The sequence below is a fragment of the Carettochelys insculpta genome, chromosome 14 (genome assembly GCF_033958435.1).
Source record: "Carettochelys insculpta isolate YL-2023 chromosome 14, ASM3395843v1, whole genome shotgun sequence".
In the NCBI taxonomy this organism is placed as follows: domain Eukaryota; kingdom Metazoa; phylum Chordata; order Testudines; family Carettochelyidae; genus Carettochelys; species Carettochelys insculpta.
This window is the reverse complement of record NC_134150.1, coordinates 5,281,177-5,301,410: the sequence shown is the minus strand read 5'-3', so window position 1 is coordinate 5,301,410 and position 20,234 is coordinate 5,281,177. Positions and strand designations below refer to the sequence as shown.

Here is a 20,234-nt window from a genome sequence, read left to right as displayed (position 1 = left end):
ACAAGCTGCTGGGCCCTGCCGCCTGCTTTCTCTGCCTGCTCTGGTGCAGCGAAGAGAGCTCGCTGAGGGCAAGCCCGGCTGCTCTCGGCTGGGTGTTTGTACAGCTCCTGGCACCGGGGGGGGGGCGAGGCGGCGCCACTCAGCTGCCAGCCCCAGCAGGGATCTGGTGCTCAGTGCTGCCGCTGGAAAGCAGACGAGGCCGAAGCACCGGCCCCGCTCGCCGCTGTTGAGAGGTGGCTCGGTCAGCCCCCCGCCAGCTTCCCAATGGGCTCTGCCCCCCCGGTGGCCTCTCCAGTCCTCGTGTCTCCGGGGTCCCATACGGCACGGCTCACCCACCAGCCGGGGGACTCTTGGCGGTGCCCCCCCCCCACCGGGGGTCCCCCGCCTGGCTCAGTGCCCACGTCACCGGAGACCACTGGCGCCCGCCCACTTCCCGTGTCCCTCTCGAAGCTTGTCAATAAAGTTCAGCGGACGTCCCCGGCGCGGGGGCTGCTGGGGGATCGGCGCCTCCTCCAATCAGCGCGCGCGGCGCGGAGGCAGCGGCTCGCGCGGCGGAAGGCGGCGGTGGCGGCTGCAGGTAGGTGCGAGCGCGGGGTGGCCTCGTGCTCCCCTCATCCACCTCGCGCCGGCGGGGCGGCCCCAACTACTGGAGGCCGGCACAGCGGGTGCCGTCGGCCAAGGGGAGCGCCCGGAGCCTGGGCCGGCGGCTGGAGCCTCTCTGAGCCCCGCCGGCCTTGGGCACCTTCCTTAACCCCCGGTGCCTCAGTTTCCCCACCGGTGGCCCGGGGCGAAGAAGCGGGTAACTGCGGTGTCAGCGCTGGCGGGTCTGCCGCGGCCCCGCCAGTCTGCGCTTGCGGGGTGCTCTGTTCTCCGCTCGGGGAGGGGCTTCCTGCTGCCTTCCTCATGGCGAAGGTGTCTCAAAGGTGCCTCAGGGAGGGGCGCCCCAGATTGCGGGGGAGTTGGGGGGGAGAGCCCCCAACCCCCCCCCCCCCGGAGAGCCCACGCCAGGTGCTTTACACGCTTGTGCACAATACTAGGGCTGCCATGTTTGACCTTTCAGAAAAGAGGACACCCCGGGAAGGACAGTAGCAGAGAGGGAGCCGTGTTAGTCTGTATTCTATCAAAACAAAAAGGCCGTCCAGCAGCACTTTAAAGGTCTGTCCCACGAAAGCTCACCACCTAATAATTATTTTCTTAGTCTTTAAAGTGCTGCTGGACGGCTTTTTTGCCCTGAAAGGGAGTGTCTGTCAGCATCCACCAGTGCACTTGGTACAGCTGTGCTCTGTGTACTATCTAGTGTGCTGTATGTACTGTAATACATTCATGCAACATGTGTTTGTAGGTGCTCATACAGATACACTCCCTGCCAGGGGACGTCCTCTTTTTAAAATGGTAACCCTAAATAGTACATAGGGGTTCCTCCATCAGCTAATGACCTTAGCCCTTGTGGGTTGGTTCCTGGTGGCATTGATTTAATACTGGGGGAGCTTTTTAGGGTTGGGGACAACACATTAATGAGAAGCAAATCCTTCTCCTCCAAACACCTCAATGACCTGGCCTCCAACTGAGAAGCACCTCACTTTCTTCAAGCTCCAGACCCACAGTGGGGGGCAGAAGAAGTAGTGATGTTCAGGGTTTACCCCCAGGCCTAGATCAATTTCTGGGGACCTGGGGATAGGTGTTGGGGTGGGGTCAAAAACAAGGGGTTCAGTGTGTGAGGGGGCTGCTGAGGAACAGGCTGGGGTTGGAGATGCAGGGTCGGGGCAGGAGGGAGTGTGCAGGACTGAGTTGGGGGTGTGCAGTTTGGATAGGAGGGTGGGTGTAGGTTCTGGTGGGGGGGAATGTATATAAGTGGGCTGGGGCTGTAGGGTCTAGGCAGGAAGGGGCAAGGAATTGGGGTGCCCTATTGCAGCACCTGGGGATGGCTCAGGTGGATCTATGTCGCTCTGTGCACTGCATGGAGGTGCCCCATGCAGGCATCATTCTCACTGGCCACAATTCATGGTCAAAGGGAAGGATGGAAGGGCGATGCCTTTAGGGAGCTCTTCCCTGCCACCCACAAAGCTTCTGCCTGCCCCCGCGCCAGACAGAGCCTTCCAACAGGATGTGGCTAGTGTCTTGCCTTGATCTGATCCACAGGGCTTGGATCTCCACCTCTCTGCCACAGCGGAGCTCCCGCTGAGGCATCTCATGCATGGCTGGAGTGTCAATGCCAGCAAGGCAGGGGAGCCCCAAGCCTTGGGGGGTTGGAGCAAGGGAAGCCACAGGTGCCCCATCTGTGCTGTAGAGTAACACAATAGAACTATTTAAGACATGGCTTTCAAGAAAATATGTGGGATCTAATTGAAACTCCATTTGGGAATTTAAGTAAATAGAGTCTGAGGTGGCACTGAGTAGTCTGTCCCTTAGGTGCTTGATTGGCTGGTTCTTGCTCATATGCTCAGGGTCATACTGATAACTGTGTGTGTGTTGGGGGGGCGTTGTCGTCATCATCATCATCAGACAGTGTCATTGGGCAGCGGGGGGAGAATTTTCCTTCAGCTCAAATTGTCAGTGACTTGGGTGGGTTTTTGCTTTTGCAGTGTGAGGGCATGAGGTGGGTCATTTGTCGTATTCCCTGCTCTTGTGGCAGCCTCAAGATGTTGGTGCATTTGGATCCTTGTTATTCTCTGCCTGAGACACATAACAGTTTAGTCACCTGTGGGCTGTAATACTGTGATGTAATTTTGGTGGTCAAATTCAGTAAGCAAGTGATTTGTAGTGGTCTGTGATGGCCAGGATGTCCATGTAGATCAGGGGTCCTCACACTTTAGTTTTCTTGAGCCCTCCTCACAACATGCCATAAAAAACTCCATGGCCCACTTGGGCCACGACAACTGGTTTTCAGCATATAAAAGACAGGGCTGACATTAAAGGGTAGCAAGCGCAGCAACTGCTGGGAACCACGATGAAGCTAAGTTTGCTCAGGCTTTGGCTTCAGCACCAAGTAGTGGCATGGCTCATGCCCTCAGGCTTCAGCCCCCTGTGGTGTGGCTTTGGTTTTCTGTCCTGGCATCCAGTGGGTCTAATGCTGTCTTTGCTGGACAACTCACTGAAACTTGCTGGTGGCTCCCTGGGGGGCCCTAGATACCTGGTTGAAAACCATTGACCTAAATGACCTGGTGTTCCCTTCCAGCCATGAATTCTATGACTCGAGTAGCCTGAATTAGAATCTTGGGAAAAATGCTACGAGATCTTTATCATAAGTGGCTGAGATCTCTGTTTAAACCCAAATCTAAAACACTATTGTCAGCAGTACAGCCCCTTGTAACGCCACATGAGACTCCTTTGCAGTAGACCCCCGACTTATAGAGAGGTTGAGTTCTTGACAGCCTTCGCATAAGCTGAATGTTCACCTAACTTAGGAGCCAGGAAACTGACCAGTGCAGCAGCCAGCCAGGCTCCAGCTCCCCAGCACTCACAGGAGACAGAAAACTGGCCAATGCTGGTACCAGGGAGCCAAGCGTGGCTTCTCCCTGGCTTCCCCCAGCTTGGGGAGCCGGGAGGGCAGACAGCTGCCGAGTGGCTTCAAGTTGCACTTAACCTGCATTAAAGCAAGTTAAATGCAACGAAAAATCACGCATTTTGGGGGTTTACTGTAGTCTTTTATTGATTTGGGGGCAAGAGTGTACATACCCTGATGATCATTTTATTGTCCTTTGGTGATCTCCCATCCAGTTACTGTCCCATTCTACAATGCTTTAGCTTGTGAGAGTTGCTGGGAGTACATTATTCAGGTCACGTGACATGATAGTTGCCTGGTAGCATTTTTAAATTGAATGTGCTTTGTTAGAAACAGATTTGGAACAGCAGAAATAAGATTTTCCACGGTGTCGGATAAATGCATGCAGGGCAATAAAAACCTACATTCAAGTAATATCTGAGGCTTGGTCCACAGTTGGCGATTAGGCCAAAATTAGGTGGCTTTGGTCAGATTGCTAAGAAATCAGTCCACACTGTAGGAGCCGTTCCGTTGTCTAAAGTCAACTTCTGTATTCCTACTTTTCATGAGGAGTAACACCAAATTTGACCTTGAATAGTCAACCTTACAGTAGTACCGATGGAGCGTTGTGAAATTTGACTTTCTTGACCTCCTGGAGGTATCCCACAGTGCCCCATTATGACCATTCTGGCCATCACGATCAGCTCTCCAGGTGTGCAGGAAGCAGCCCAGGAAAATTTGAATTTCATTTCCTGCTTGGGCAGCGGGGCAAGCTAAGCAGGAAGCAGACCTCAGGTGCACATCTGACCATGAATTCCCAAGGCCACAGATGAGCTCCAGCATGGAGCGTGCAGGAGATCCACAACCTCATTGTTATGTCGGAGGACAAATCTGTGCTGGGAAAACTCTGAAACAGCAAAAGAAATGCAAACATATATATGAAGATCTCACAGGGCATGGAGTTAAAAATGATACACCCGGGATGCCCAGCAGTGCTGTGTGAAAATTAAGGAGTTCAGGCAGACATTCCATAAAACAAAGGAAGCAAACAGATGTTCTGTTTCTTTGCCAAAAACTTGCTGCTTTGATGAGCAGCTGCATGGGATTCTAGGGAGTGACACAATCACTGTCCCTAAACAGTCTATGGTTACCGACGAAAAGATGCCTCAGGAATCCTCTGGCAACAGCAAGGAGGAGATGATGGATGAAGAAGTGGGCAATGACAACAATAGTCAGCAAGTAAATTGAGCAGCTGATCTCGTTGACAGCTAGGAACTTTTTGTAATGCTGGAGCTCATCTCCTCCTCCCAGGATGTTTCACAGCTGGATCCTGATGGCGGGGAGGGCATGTCTGGTGAGTTCTCCTTGTTATCATCTTACAAGTGGGCTAAGGCAATTGAGTGTGATCTGTGGTGGCTGCTGTACCTACACAGCCTGGGACCCCTGGTGCAACTTTTTAGTGTATCTGGGGACCTCCTTGACAAGACACCTTTCCATGCCAAAACACCGGTCAGTAATCTAGTGTCATGGCACTACAGAGCAATCCAGCATAACAACTATCCTTGTGACCACTTTCAGTTAGCGTATGTTTTTTATCAATGTTTAAGAACATAAGAATGGCTGTACTGGGTCAGACCAAAGGTCCATCCAGCCCAGTAGCCTGTCTGCCAACAGTGGCCAGTGCCAGGTGCCCTAAAGGGGGTGGACCGAAGACAATGATCAAGCGATTTGTCTCCTGCCATCCATCTCCAGCCTCTGACAACCAAAGGCTGAGGACACCATTCCTATCCTTGGCTAATAGCCTTTTATGGACTGAACCTCCATGAATTTATCTAGCTCTTTCTTAAATTCTGTTATACTCCTAGCTTTCACAGTCTCCTCTGACAAGGAGTTCCACAGGTTAACTATGCGCTGAGTGAAGAAGAACTTTCTTTTATTAGTTTTAAATGTGCTACCCGTTAATTTCATTTGGTGTCCTCTAGGTCTAGTATTATGGGCACAAGTAAATAACTTCTCTTTATTCACCCTCTCCACACCTGTCATAATTTTATATATCTGTCATGTCCCCTCTCAGTCTCCTCTTTTTGAAACTGAAGAGTCCCAATCTTTTTAGCCTCTCCTCATACTGGATGTGTTCCAAGCCCCTAATCATTTTAGTTGCCCTTTTCTGAACCTTTTCTAGTGCCAGGATATCTTTTTTTAGGTGAGGAGACCACATCTCTACACAGTATTCAAGCTGTGGGCATATCATAGATTTATATAGGGGCAGTAAGATACTCCTTGTCTTATTTTCTATCCCTTTTTTAATAATACCTAACATCCTATTTGCCTTTTTGACTGCCTCTGCACACTGCGTGGATGTTACTCTAAGGAGACGAATATCTCTTTTTTGTAACCAAGAGGAAGGAGCATAAAGCTAATATATGACAGTATAGCAGAAACTTCTCTGCCTTGCTTGGACCACCCCCCTTCCTTTCTCGGGCTGCTGGGGTAAGGGAAATTTTCACTATCCCAGCCAAGAGGGTGGTGGTGGTAGGAGATCATGCAGTGACTGAGAGAGCCAGGCACCCATGATGACTACCACTGCCACAACCCCTAGTTTCTTCCCCGCACCCCCAATTATCCCCTGGCGGCATGCACAGCTGCAGGAACTGCTTGTGCAATCACAGGCTGGAAAGCATGCCTCCAGTCTGTACCTTACAGTGGCTGGAAGCAAACTGTGTCAAGCAAGTCCCTTAAGATCTCTGTATAGTACCTGCTTCACAGAGGACCGTAAAAGGCAAAATTTGTCCTTAAGGGAATACATGCCTATGGTCTTTCACAGAGGTTCATTCATGAGATTCCTTTGTGTGGTGTTACATTTGCTGTAGGTAAGTTTATCTCCTTAATGTCTGATCTTCCCTTATGTTTTGGTGCTGTGGGCTCTTTGAGCACTGCTCACCTGTCCTCACCCAGCACAGATCTGCAGGAGAAAACAAAGGAGGGAAGATGTGTTCATAGAGTGCATGGAAGCCACCTGCATGGAAAGAATACCATTAAATGCGTGGAGGAGAGCTATTCTGGAGAAGACATGAGCTGATCAGAAAGAAAAGCACATTGGGGGCATGAGTGTGTGAGCACAGAGAGCATGAATTGGGAGACCCAGAGGGAGATGTTACAGCTGATAAGGGAGCAAACAGGCTTCTGTGGTCCCTGGTACGGGAGCATAGACCCCTTACTGTAGGCCGTGATGAACCATATGCCCACCTCACCATCTTCCCTAACGTTGTCCCCCCTCATCACCCCAGAATGCAGGGGGAGAAGTCAAGGGCAGACGTGCATTCCACTCGTGGGGTGCTTCTGAGAGCAGAATGCTGATGCTCCCCCACCCTGTGATGGCAAAATGCCCTTGCTTACCCACCACCGAAGTCCCTGCCGTGAACTCCTTTAGTGTCCAATAAATAAAAATTATTATGCTAAAAAAAGGTGTCTTTATTGCTTGTGTGGCATGTGGGGCGGGGCTTGCAGTCTTTACAGGCAAGTGCATATTCTTCAGGGGGGACCTCTTGAAGGGAACAGATGTGACTGCATGTAACTGTCTGGTAATTCATAACACTGTTTTTCAAATCCTCCCTGATTAGCTGTGCCCCTCACTATGCTCTCTTTGTTGTCCTGGTGACTAGCTGCTCATAGTTACATGCTTCTACTCTTCAGCCTGGTGTGAAATTTTCCCCCTTGTTCTCACATAAATTATGAAGCACCCAGCTGTCTGCCACCACCATGGCAGTGTTGCCTTCTTGAGGTCTAACCAGCTCAGGAGGTTCCTGAACCTGGTTTTAAATGGCTAAAACCATGTTTTACTACTATTGTGCATTTGCTCAGCCCCCTAGCTGGACTGCTCCTTACTGTGGTCCAGGCTGCCTGTGTGTGGCTTCATGAACCAAGGGAAGAAGCGGCAAGGTCGGTCACCCAGAATCACTGCTGGCGTCTCCATATCTCCAATGGTGATTTTCTGGTCTGGAAAGGAATTCCCATTCTGCAGCTTTCTAGACAGACTGAAGTTCCTGAAGATGCACGCGTCATGCGCCTTTCCTGACCATCCCACATTGATCTTGGTGAAACAATCCTTATGATCCACCAATGCCTGCAATGCTCCTTATGGTTTAAGTACTCTGGCCAAGTGATCTGGTGCCAAGATAGGGATGTGAGTGCCATCTGTTGACCCACTGCTGTTAGGGAACCCCATTGCAGCAAAACTGTCTGCTGTGCCCTGCACATTTCCCAAAGTCCCTGTCTTTCGCAGCAGAAGAGTATTTGTTGCATTGGCTACCGGGATGACAGCAGCCCTCACTGAAGATTTGCCCACTCCAAATTGATTGTAACTGTCTGGCATTGCAAGCTTCCGCGGAGTAATTGCCACAGACTTCTGACCTGTCGGCGGGTCTTATTTTATTCTTGCAGCATTTCAGGGCAGGGGAAAGCAATTCACAAAGTTCCAAGACAGTGGCTTTATGCATGTGGAAGTTTTGTAGCCACTGCTGATTGTCCCACACTTGTGGTTCCATCAGTCTGAGCTTGTTTCATGGCACCGAGTGGGTGCTCCACTGTCTACAATGCATTGAGTGCAGCCAGATTCTCCCCATTCCTCCTCTCCAGTGTCTCACATTCGTATATGTCCATGTCTTCCTTGGAGTCTTCATCAGTTTCACAGCTGCTTAGGCTCTGTGCATACTGCAGCACAATGTGTGAAGTGCTCATAATATTTGCAATAACAGTTTTAAGCTGTACAGTTTCCATGTTAGCCTTGCAACAACATTTGTGTGGGTATGAAAAAAGGGCATGAAAATGCTTTTTGCCATTGCTTTCCAAACGGAGGGGGAGGAGAGAAGTCGACCTCGGCAGTGCTAATGGGAATACACTCAGAATCACAGGGCTGGAAGGGACCTCAGGAGGTCATGTAGTCCAGCCCCCTGCTTCAAGCAGGATCAACCCCCATTAGGTCATCTCAGCCAGGACCTTGTCCAGCTGGGACTTAAAAACCTCAAGGGATGGAGAATCCACCACCTCTCTTGGCAACGCATGCCGGTGCTTCACCACCCGCCTGGTGAAGTAGTTTTTCCTAGTATCTAACCTACACCTCTCCCTCTGTAACTTCAGACCATTATTCCTTGTTCTGCCATCTGACACCACTGAGAACAGTTTCTCACCCTCCTCTTTAGAGCTCCCCTTCAGGAAGTTGAAGGCTACTATTAAATCACCTTTAAGTCTTCTCTTCTGTAAACTAAGCAAACCCAAATCCCTCAGCCTATCCTCCTAGGTCTTGTGCTCCAGACCTTTAATAACTTTTGTTGCCCTTCGCTGAACCTGCTCCAGCAAACCCACATCCTTTTTGTACTGGGGGGCCCAAAAGTGGACACGATATTCCAGAGGTGGCCTCACCAGTGCTGAATAAAGAGGAATAACTACTTCTCCAGATCTGCTCGAAATGCTCGTCCTAATGCACCTGAGTATGCCATTAGCCTTCTTGGCTACAAGGCCACACTGTTTACTCATATCCAGCCTTTCATCAGCCATAACCCCTAGGTCCCTTTCCATCGTACTGCTGCTGAGCCAGTCGGTCCCCAGCCTGTAACAATGCTTGGGATTCTTCCGTCCCAGGTGCAGGACTCTACACTTCTCCTTATTGAACCACATCAGATTTCTTTTGGCCCAGTCCTCCAATTTATCCAGGTCCCTCTGGATTCTCTCTCTACCCTCCAACGTATCTACCTCTCCCCCTAGTTTTGTGTCATCCGCAAACTTGCTGAGGGTGCAACCCAGTCCCTCATCCAGGTCATTAATAAAGATGTTGAATAACACCAGCCCCAGAACCGAGCCTTGTGGCACTCCTCTTGAAACAGACCGCCATCCAGATATTGAGCCATTGACCACTACCCGCGGGGCCTGACCATCAAGCCAGCTTTCTATCCATCTTATAGTCCAAGGATCCAGTCCATATTTCCTTAACTTATGGACAAGAATGTTGTGAGAGACTGTATCAAAAGCCTTGCTGAAGTCAAGGTATATCACATCCACTGACCTCCTCATGTCCACAGAGCTTGTTACCTCGTCACAGAAGCTAATCAGATTGGTGAGGCAGGACTTGCCCCTGGTGAATCCATGTTGGCTACTTTTGATCACTTTCCCCTCTTCCAAGTGCTTCAAAATGGATTCTTTGAGGATTCCCTCCGTTATTTTCCCAGGGATTGAGGTAAGACTGACGGGTCTATAGTTCCCTGGATTGTCCTTCTTTCCTTTTTTAAAGATGGGCACTACATTTGCCTTCTTCCAATCATCCGGTATCTCCCCTGATCTCCAAGAGTCTTCAAGGATAATGACCAAAGATTCAGCAATGACCTCTGCCAATTCCCTCAGTACCCTGGGGTGCATTAAATCCAGATGGACTTGTGCACATCTAGTTTTTCTAGAGAGCTCAGAACTTGTTCCTTCCCTCCCAGATGGCTGCCCTCCACCTACCCATACTGCATCGTCTAGGACCGTCATGTGGAAGTTGACTTTGTCCGTGAAGACTGAGGCAAAAAAAGCATTGAGTACTTCAGCTTTTCCTGCATCATCTGTCACTAGGTTACCTCCCTCATCCCGTTATGGCCCCATGCCTTCTCTGATAACCTGTTTATTGTTCGCTTGCCTGTAGAAACCCTTCTTATTATTCTTCACATCCCTTGCCAGCTGCAGTTCCAATTGTGCTTTCGCTTTTCTGATTACTGCCCGGCATTCTCCAGATGTATGTTTATACTCCTCCTTAGTCAACTGTCCACGTTTCCATTTCTTGTACGCATCCTTTTTTAATTTAAGCTGAGCTGGTTGTCTACCATATTTGCATTTCTTACTATGCAGCACGATTGTTTGTTCCTGTGCCTTCAGTAAGACTTCTTTAAAATACTGCCAGTTGTCTTCAACTCTTTTCCCCTTCATCTTCGTTTCCCAAGCGATCCTGCTCATCCGTTCTCTCAGGGAGTCAAAGTCTGCTCTTCTGAAATCAAGGGTCTGTATGTTACTGCTCACCTTTCTTACTCTTGTCCGGATCCTGAAATCTACAATCTCATGGTCGCTGCAGCCCAGGTTCCCTCCCACTTCTATTTGTTCTACTAGTTCCTCCCTGTTTGTGAGCAGCAGGTCAAGTTGTGCATGGCCCCTGGTCAGTTCCTGCAGCACTTGTACCAAGAAGTTATCCCCAACATTCTCCAAAAACTTCGTGGATTGTCTGTGCGCTGATGTATTGGTCTCCCAGCCAATGTCCAGATGATTAAAGTCTCCCATGAGAACCAGGGCCTGTGATTTGGAAGCTTCACTAAGCTGCCTGAAGAAAACCTCATCTATCTATCTCATCTCCCTGATCTGGCGGCCTATAACAGACACCAACTACAACATCCCCTCTGTTACTTCCACCTCTCAGCTTAACCCAAAGACACTCAACTGGATTTTCTTCTTCCTCATACTGGAGCTCTGAGCAATCATACTGCTCCCTCACATAGAGCGCAGCTCCTCCTCCTTCTCTCCCCTGTCTGTCCTTCCTGAACAATTTATACCCTTCCATGACCGTGCTCCAGTTATGCGAATCGTCCCACCAAGTCTCCGTTAATTCCAACCATCTCATACTTGTTTGACTGTGCCAGGGCCTCTAATTTTTCCTGTTTATTCCCTAGGCTTCTGGCATTAGTGTACAAGCATCTTAGAGAAGGGGCTGATTGCCCCACTTTCTCCTCTTCACCCTGTAAACCCACTTGATTGTTCCCTCCTCCTTCCCCACTTACCTCGGGGCTTGTGTCACCTTCCCCTGACAAACCTAGTTTAAAGTCCTCCTCACTAGGTTTGCAAGCCTGCCCGCAAAGATGCTCTTTCCTCTTTTAGTGAGGTGGATCCCATCTCTTCCCAGCAATCCCTGTTCACGAAACAGAATCCCATGGTCAAAGAAACCAAATCCTTCCGTGGTACACCACCTACGCAACCATGCATTTACCTCTGTGATTCGACGATCCCTACCCGGACCCCTTTCTTCCACAGGGAGGATAGACGAGAAGACCACTTGTGCTCCGTATTCCTTGATCTTCCTTCCTAGGGTTATGTAATCTGCTGTGATCTCGTCAAAGGTGTTCTTGGCTGTATCATTGGTTCCTACATGAAGAAGTAGGAAGGGGTAATAGTCTACAGGTTTAAGAATTTTTGGCAGTGACTCTAATATCCTGAATTCTAGCTCCGGGCAAGCAGCAAACTTGCCGGGATTCTAGGTCTGGGTGGCAAATGGATGACTCCATCCCTCTTAGGAGGGAGTCCCCGACCACCGCCACTCATCTTTTTCTCTTAGGGGTGGTGGTCATAGAACTCCCATCTCTAGGACTGCGCATCCCATGCCTTCTAAACCATGGGGACTCTTTCAGATACCTCCCAGGGATTGTATCAGCCCCAGTTATCTCCGCCGTATCACCCATGGAGAGAGGCTGAAAGCGGTTACTTAACTCCACTGGTATTGGAGAGACCTGAACTGGTTTTCTCCTCCTGGATGTAACATGCTTCCAGTTCTCCTCTTGGTTTTGAGTAGCCTGCTGTTCCTGCAGTATTATGTTGCCTTCTATCCAGAAAGTCTTCACCCTCTCTGATGGACCTGAGGGTTGATATTTGTGCCTCAAGTCCTTTAACTTTCTCTTCTAAAATAGATACCAGCTTGCACTTGGTACATAGCAAATACTTTTCTATCGTTCGGGAGGAAGGCAAACATGGCACTCTGTCAACTTTATGTATCAGTGTGAACATGCACCTTTGACTTTCCAAAATTGGGCGTTAGAAAATCAACCTTAAAAATTTTGATCTAATTTAATAGTGTAGACATACACTAAACTTTAGTGTTTTTCACTCAAAAGCAATGTATAGTGGTAAGTGTAGCTGACCTTACAGCTTCAGGCTCTCCATGTGAGACATACCTGCCCAAATTGTGGTTAGTGGGCCCATATGGCTTGGCAGATGCTATTGTTTCCTACCAGTGATTTCCCACTCACTTCCCTTTTTCTTTTGTTGACCTAGTGCAGAAAAGGGACAGAAGGAGAACAAATGTTACATGAAAAGCATCCCAGGTGCAGGGCTGTAATCTAAAATTTAAAATAAATTAGGTGATTGATTTGTTCTGATCTCCCTTATTTTTTTTTCCGTGTATCTTCCACTTCCTGCTTCTATTGCTTTCTTTCCAGCTGCTTGGGATATGGCCTTTCAAGAGCTGATTCTTCTTGGCCAGCTGTATGCTCAGGCACAGTCAGCCGTTTGGGGTACTAGATTTGCTGACTCTTACTAAATAGAATCCTCTCCATGTTATTACTCCAGTGTTTACAGGGCTGGAACACAGAGTGTAACAAGGGTGTAACACTGCTTGGTCTTCTCTATACAGGCAAAGCAAGAACTCATAACATGATTTATAACGTAGTACTTTTGTGTTAAAATACAAACTTCTAATGCAATAAGAATTACTGTGTAGACAGCAGCTAATATGGAATGATGGGTTCCCAGCATGGCATGACACTGTTATGCCCCGTAGCTGGGGAGAAGAGGACAGAACTTTAAGTCCCTTTCTTGGATACATCATAGTTTTATAAATTATCTTGAGGATCTGGTCTGTTCAATCGTCATGATAGGGGAAACACCAGTGTCCAGTACAGAATTCATACATAATTAATATTCCCCTTACAGTTTTGTTTTTTCCCTACCGAATTTTCCATCCCTCCCCAGCACTCCTGCCTGCACCTTTCAAAGTCAGGTGGGGCTGCTTCTGTGAACCCTGAGCACCTGGGGTTTCATGTTGGAGCATGATTAAGTGTGTTCGTTTGACCAAGTGTGCATGTTTTTTAGTTTTTTGGCATAGAATTCCTCCAAGAGTATAGCATATATGAGCTGCTATAGTTTGATTTTTCAATAGAGGTATCTTGGAGTAGTTTTTAAATTTTCTTTGTAATAACTGCTGCCAGATCAGAGAGGGGAGGGGGCATTTAGTTTGATTTTTGTCCAAGGATTTTCAGAAACAAAATTACATACTTGATGTAATCAGTTTTCCATACAGCAGAGGTTAATGGTGGAGTGTCCCAATGACCTGTGCTAAAATCAGGTACCATTTAATATATTTATTGAGGAATTGCGGAAGAGGATGAATGATGAGGTTACAGCATTGACAGGTGACACTCTTAATTAGGATAGCTAAGACTAGAGAAGTTTGTGAGGCAGTTTGAAGTCAGATGGCAGATGAAAGTCAGTGTTGGTAAATGCTGGGCAATACACATTGAAAGGATTAATTTGAAATCCCCAGACGTGTTGTTGGGTCCTAAATTAAATAATGAAGGTAAGCTGGGTGCACTTATTTATCTTTTCTCAGAATTCGGGAGCAAGGGAGGATTGAATGAAAGTGAAATACAGCACATTTAAAACTGATGGAGACAAATTCCTTTACACAATGCATAATTAATTTGTGGAATTCAAAGCTACAAAAGATAAATCAAACCAAGAGCTTAGTAGCAGTTTTTGGAAAATTAGACTTTTATATGGTGTGACAGGCTGCTGCCTGGGGGCTACAGAATTCTGAAGGAAGGCAAGTATACTGGCTGGTGGGTGAATGCTTTCCTGTTACCCAATTAAGGCAGACAGCTGGGGGCCTCATTAACCATTAGCCACATCTGAGTCTAATCAGCGGTCATTGGCTAGCTGAGGCCCTGCACTCCCTATAAAAGGTTCCCCCTAGCAGACTGCAGGGAGAAAGGTTTTGGAAGGCGTACGCAAGAGCGAGAGCAAGAGGTAACACAGGGAAGTGGTGGGTGAAGTGGCCCGGGGTAGGTTGCTACATTGGGGCAGGGGAGAAGGTCCTGCCAGCAGCCACCTGACCTTGTAGGGACCCTGGGCTGGAGTCCAGGGTAGAGGGTGGGTCTGGACTCCCCCCACCCTTCCCTGAGGGCTATTCCACTAGAACAGGTGCAAGCCTGCAAGGGGACTGGCTTTATTCTGTCCCCACTTGGGACTTGCCTATGATGAGGATGGCTCACTAAGCGGAGACTCCGGCCTCTGAAAAGGCCTGGGCAGATAGGGGGTCTCCATGAATCTCTGAAGCACAACAGAGAAAACTGCCAGGAAGTGCAGGATCCCACAGGGGTTGACAAGGGACTTTGTCACAATGGACAAATTGAAATCCACAGTTAAAATAAATAGGATTAAGAATATCTGATCCAAAAACTAATACGTTTTAGAAACTAAAAGTTGCCCATTATCGATATTCTTGCCCTCATTTGAAATATTTGTTCCTAACCGGTGCTAGAGACAAGATACTGGACTAGATGAACCATTGATCTGATCTAGTATGGCAGTTCCTGTGTTCCTAAATGGCATTTATATTTTATCTGCCTTGTGATATCCCTTCATTCTAATGTGCTCAGTACTTGGAAGTGTTCTCAAACTGGATATCTTGCATGCTTTTAATTCATGGGGAAAAGCACAGTTTCTCTGAAAATGTCCAGCTGCCTTATAGTTTCAGCAGACCATTTCTACCTGTGGTACTCTAACTTCAAACTGGTTTTCTTTAGAGCACTTGTCTCAGAGAGGTAGCTGTGTTAGTCTGCAACTTCAGAAACAGCAAGCAGTCCTGTGGCCCTTAGAGACTAACAAATTTGTTGTCATATCTAGTGCTTTTCATGGTTTTTAAAAAAACAAAACAAAAAGGAGCCGGTACTGAGCAGGTTCCCTGCTCCCCACCCGCAGCCAGTCCTGTGACTGGGGCTGCCGAGGAGCCGTCAGATGTATGTTTAGTTAGAAAACCCACTGTAAAATTTGAGAAGCATAAAAACAGACTGGCAATCAAAATTACTAAACAAAATTATTTTTATACCATAGACAAGATGTACCTGACACAATTCAGTTTCTAAATTGTTGTTATGTAGAAGTAGTAATACTAGAAATACTGGTGCATGTTGAAAATCTGGGCTTGTTCTTTTGTTTTTTTATCCCCCTCCTTATCCTTCTCCCACAGTGTTCCCTGTAAATTGAGTGCTTGGGCAGTTGCCCAGGAGAGATTCAGGTGCCACCCAGCTGATTATCATTGTGCCCACAGATCCCACAGCCCATGTTTCTACTGGTGGTGCACATTTCCATGTGTCTTGGTGTGCACAGCCTTTATTCTGTACATGGATGGAAAAAATTGGAGGGAACATTTTTCCCCACCTCCACCAACTGATCTGAAATATTTGTCAGGCATTTCCTATCCAGACGCTAGCATGAAACATAAAGGGGGTAAAATGGGGATTTCTTACTGTAAGGAAAAAGTATTAGAATTCTTGCCAGGGTGCTGTCGTGGAACCTGTTCAAATGGTCCTGTCTACCCCTTCACTTATATACAGAGCCCTAGCTGTTGCAAGGGAAAGCGGACAAAATAAAACAATATGTAATTGGAGGCGCACACCTCCTAGAACTGGAAGTGACCTCAGGAGGTCATCTAGTCCAGTCCCCTGCACTCTTGGCAGGACCAAGCACCACCCCTGACATCTATTTGCCCTAATCCCTAAATGGCCTCTTCAAGGATTGAGCTCACAACCCTGAGTTTAGCAGGCCAGTGCTCAAACCACTGAGGTATCCCTCATCCTTACCTTTGGTATCTTCTGTCCACGTGTAATTATCTCTAATTCCAAATTCACTGTTAGCAGTTTTTCTAGGAACAGCAATGTGAAATTGACCTAATTTTTGTCTCTCTCCCCACTGCTGGGATTCTGAGTAGAAGCACTCGTTGATTTCACGTTGCTGAATTCTCTGCAGTGGAGCTGTCTTGTGGGTGAGGGTAACATTGGATTTATTCAAATTCATGTAATATTTCAAAGTTTAAAAAAAAACAACAAGGCACTGTATTGGTATGTATTTTTAAATAGAAGCATGAATTATAATCAGTGTATAGTTGAGTGGCTTATAGTCCTTTGTTCTTCAGTGAAAGTTTCTTGCAGGTAATAGTCATGTAGGTCAGTGGTTCTCAAACAGGGGTTTGGGGCACCCTGGGGAGGTGTGGTGGCCAGCTGCAAGTAAATTTCAGGAAGTCCTCCAAGCGCAGCTGGCATTAAACTTGCTGGCATGCAGGGCAGAAATCTGAAGCCACACTGCATGGAGCTGAAGCCTGAGACCTTGAACCTTACCGCTACTTGGGGCTGAAGCCAAAGCCCGAGCAACTTAGCTTTGCGGGGGTGCACCTCTACCTAGGCTCCCTGGCAATTGCCCTGCTTATTATCCCTAATGCTAGCCCTGGATTTTATTTGCTGAAAACCAGTTGCTGTGGACCATGGAGTTTTTACAGCATTTTATAGAGGGCTCAGAAGAAAAAGATGGAAAACCCCTTGTATGTGTCTGTTTTTGACAACTTGAGTTTTTGAGTTTTAATGTCCATTTCAAGAGTTGGATTCTTCTTTATCTGTTACATTTATCTGTTTACGATCCTTTTCCAGTAATAAAGGTATTTAAATTTTTGGCCCATATTACTGAAAACTAATAAATTAGATGATGCAAGCCATTCAGTATCTGAAAGATAACGCACTGTTCACGTGTTTCAATATTTAAGATTTTAAATCTTTTTAAAGTCTGTTCAATAAAATATTCAGCATGGCTGTATTTGGAATACAGTAATTACAACATTCTTTATCAGACAGTGTATCCATGTTCTTGAGGGAGACTTGGTTTTTTTAATAGGAGACCATCTTTGAAAATACTGTGTCTGAAGTCAGCAAACCTATCGTTGGCTATGTCTACACGAGCCCCAAACTTCGAAATGGCCATTCAAATGGCCATTTCAAAGTTTACTAATGAAGCGCTGAAATGCATATTCAGCGCTTCATTAGCATGTGGGCGGCTGCGGCACTTGGAAATTGACGTGGCTCGTCCCGACGGGGCTCCTTTTCGAAAGGACCCCACTTACTTCGAAGTCCCCTTATTCCCATCTGCTCATGGGAATAAGGGGACTTCGAAGTAGGTGGGGTCCTTTCGAAAAGGAGTCCCGTTGGGATGAGCCGCGTGGCGGCGAGCCATGTCAATTTGGAAGTGCCGCGGCCGCCCGCATGCTAATGAGGTGCTGAATATGTATTTCAGCGCTTCATTAGTAAACTTCGAAATGGCCATTTGAATGGCCATTTCGAAGTTTGGGGCTAGTGTAGACACGGCCATTGTGTCTTATGAGTGCCTTTTGGCTTAAATTCAGTCAATGAATGCAATCTTCAGAGGGTATTCTTGGTTTCAGAATGTTAGAGAACTGTTAACATTTAAGTTTTAGTGGCTGTTTTAGTTGTAAGTGAAGTAATAATAATAATAAGTTTTAGTTATAAGTGAAGTAAGTTATCAATGTTGTTTTATGTTAGAGTTGTGCCAGTGCTGACTTTTAGCCCCAGTTGATCTACCTTCACAGAAGTTAATTTTTTTCTGTCTGAATTGTCTTTCCCTTAGGTGTCAGTTGTTGCTCTTTTCCCAGCCAGACATGAAAATCTGCCATGGTTCTGCTCCTTACTATTCCCACCCTGAACAGCAGCATTGAGTCAGACTGCAGTCTTTTGAATGCAGTAAAGTGTGCCTGCATAAAGGCTGTCATCTTTGAGCTATTGTTCTGGCTAACAATTTTAATGTTTAGAAAAAAGCTAGTTTTCTGATTGATCTCTAGATGAGCAGTGAGTTCTCATTACCCCAGAGTTGTAATAACTACAGTTAATTTAGTGTCTGGTTAAAGTACGTGCAGTTTATTTTATATTTACCTACATTGATCTTGGAAATTGTCCCATATCTGCAAATTTATGGAACAAAGCTTGTTTGTTTGTTGACACTGAGTCTGTGGGTAAAAGTGCAGGCTTGGGAGCAGTTTTACACTGCACTGACTTTTCATGCTTTGGGTTTGTGTTCTCTAAGAAGTTAGCTCCTGCTTGTGCGGCTCCCTTTTCATCTAGGTAGTTAATGAAAAAGGGAAGTGGACCGGATCAAATCAGATCAAACTAAATTCCGTGCAATTCTTGCAGTCAGTGCCGCACATGCTGCTCCCTCAGAAACTGACATTAGCAGTCTTGACTGTATGGGAGTGTGGTTATTTTTGTCGCTGTCTGCCAGCAGAGGCTGCTTCTGGCAGCAGAGCACAGGAGTTCTCTGCCAAAGGGAAGCAGTTCACAAGTAAACACTGAAAAGATGCCCTATATTGCATTGCAGTGTCTTTCTTCCACTGGTCTGCTAATCTTATTTAACAAATCCAATACAAACTATGCATTCGGGTTTGTTGGCTAGCATAACCCTGGTCGCCACCTGTATCCAGAACAGTTCAGTATCTAGCCCGCAGTGCATGGAGAATGTTTTCTGGACCATGGGTGTTCATTATAATGAAAGGTAAACAAAGTTTATTACAGGTTACACCTCTCTCGTCCTGCACCCTAGGACCTAACTGGAGCTGGACGAGAGCATTTTCTGGATGATGGGAGGTCAATGCTTACTATCACATTACTAACAGTTCCACTGCTTCTTGGCCTCCTAGGAGACATTTAGGGGTACATTACAGCTAAATAACATCACAGGACACCAAGAGCCAGGACTGGTGGCTGTAAACAAATTTTATGGGACCATGGGAAACATGGTCACACCCATAATAAGTGATCTTCTGGCTAACTAAAATCATGCCGGACTGTAGAGTTTCCCGGATGAGAGAGGTCATGTACTCCAGCCCCCTAATCATTTTTGTTGCCCTCCACTGGACCTGCTGCAATGCATCCACCTCCTTTCTGTACTGGCTCAACCTGAGAGGTTCAACCTGTACAAAAGCTTTTGTATGTACAAGCCATTATAGAGTATTGTACGTGTATAGTGTCATAGGATAAATCCTTAATGCACTAGTCACTGTTGACTGTTTCCATATCTGAAGAAGCGGGTCTGTCAATTAATAAATTATTTTTTTTAGTCTTTAAGGTGCTACATGACTGCTTTTATTTCCTTAATGCACTGTATTGAAATAGGAATGCACTGGGATTACGGGTATGGTTTCTATGGGGGGAGGGAGGGAGAGGAAAGGGGTTGGAGTGGTCAGTTTACCCAGCATCCTTAAGAGTTATAAGGAAAAGCTAGACATATACAAATCCATGGGTCTGGATATAATGTATCCAGGGGTACTGAGGGAATTGACAAATGCCATTGCAGAGCCTTTAATCATTATCTTTGAAAACTCATGGAGATCAGGAGAGGTCCCAGGAGATTGGAAAAAAGCAAAAATAATGCCCATCTTTAAAAAAGGAAGAAGGACAATCCAGGGAACTATAGACTGGTCTGCCATACCCTCAGTCCCTGGAAAAATCATGGAGGGGATCCTCAAGAAATCCATTTTGAAGACTTGGAAGAGAGGGAAGTGATCAGGAATAGTCAAAACATGGATTCACCAAGGACAAATCATGCCTGACCAATCTGGTTAGCTTCTCTGATGAGGTGGGGGGCTCTGTGGACACGGGGAAGTCAGTGGATATGATATACCTTGGCTTTAGCAAAGCTTTGATACAGTCTCCCACAATATTCTTGCCCATTAGTTAAGGAAGTATGGATTGGATAAATAGACTGTGAGGTGGATTGAAAGCTGTCTTAGACGGTTGGACCCAACAGGTAGCAATCAGTGGTTCAATATCTGGAGGATTGGGCCAAAAGAAATCTGATGAGGTTCAACAGAGACAAGTGCAGAGTCCTGCACTTGGGATAGAAGAATTCCAAGCATTGT

The 20,234-nt window shown here is 46.9% G+C and overlaps 1 protein-coding gene across 2 annotated transcripts in view; it reads left to right on the top strand.

Annotated features, from left to right (window-relative positions):
* The first annotated feature begins 528 nt into the window (after positions 1–528).
* NUP93 (nucleoporin 93) overlaps positions 529–20,234 on the top strand; it is a 166,848-nt gene continuing 147,142 nt past the window's right edge. Inside the window, exon 1 of one of the 2 annotated variants that reach the window (XM_075009042.1) lies at positions 529–577. The gene's annotated coding sequence lies outside the window, so the exon portion shown is untranslated. The remainder of the gene's footprint in view (positions 578–20,234) is intronic. The other variant, XM_075009041.1, reaches the window with a different exon arrangement.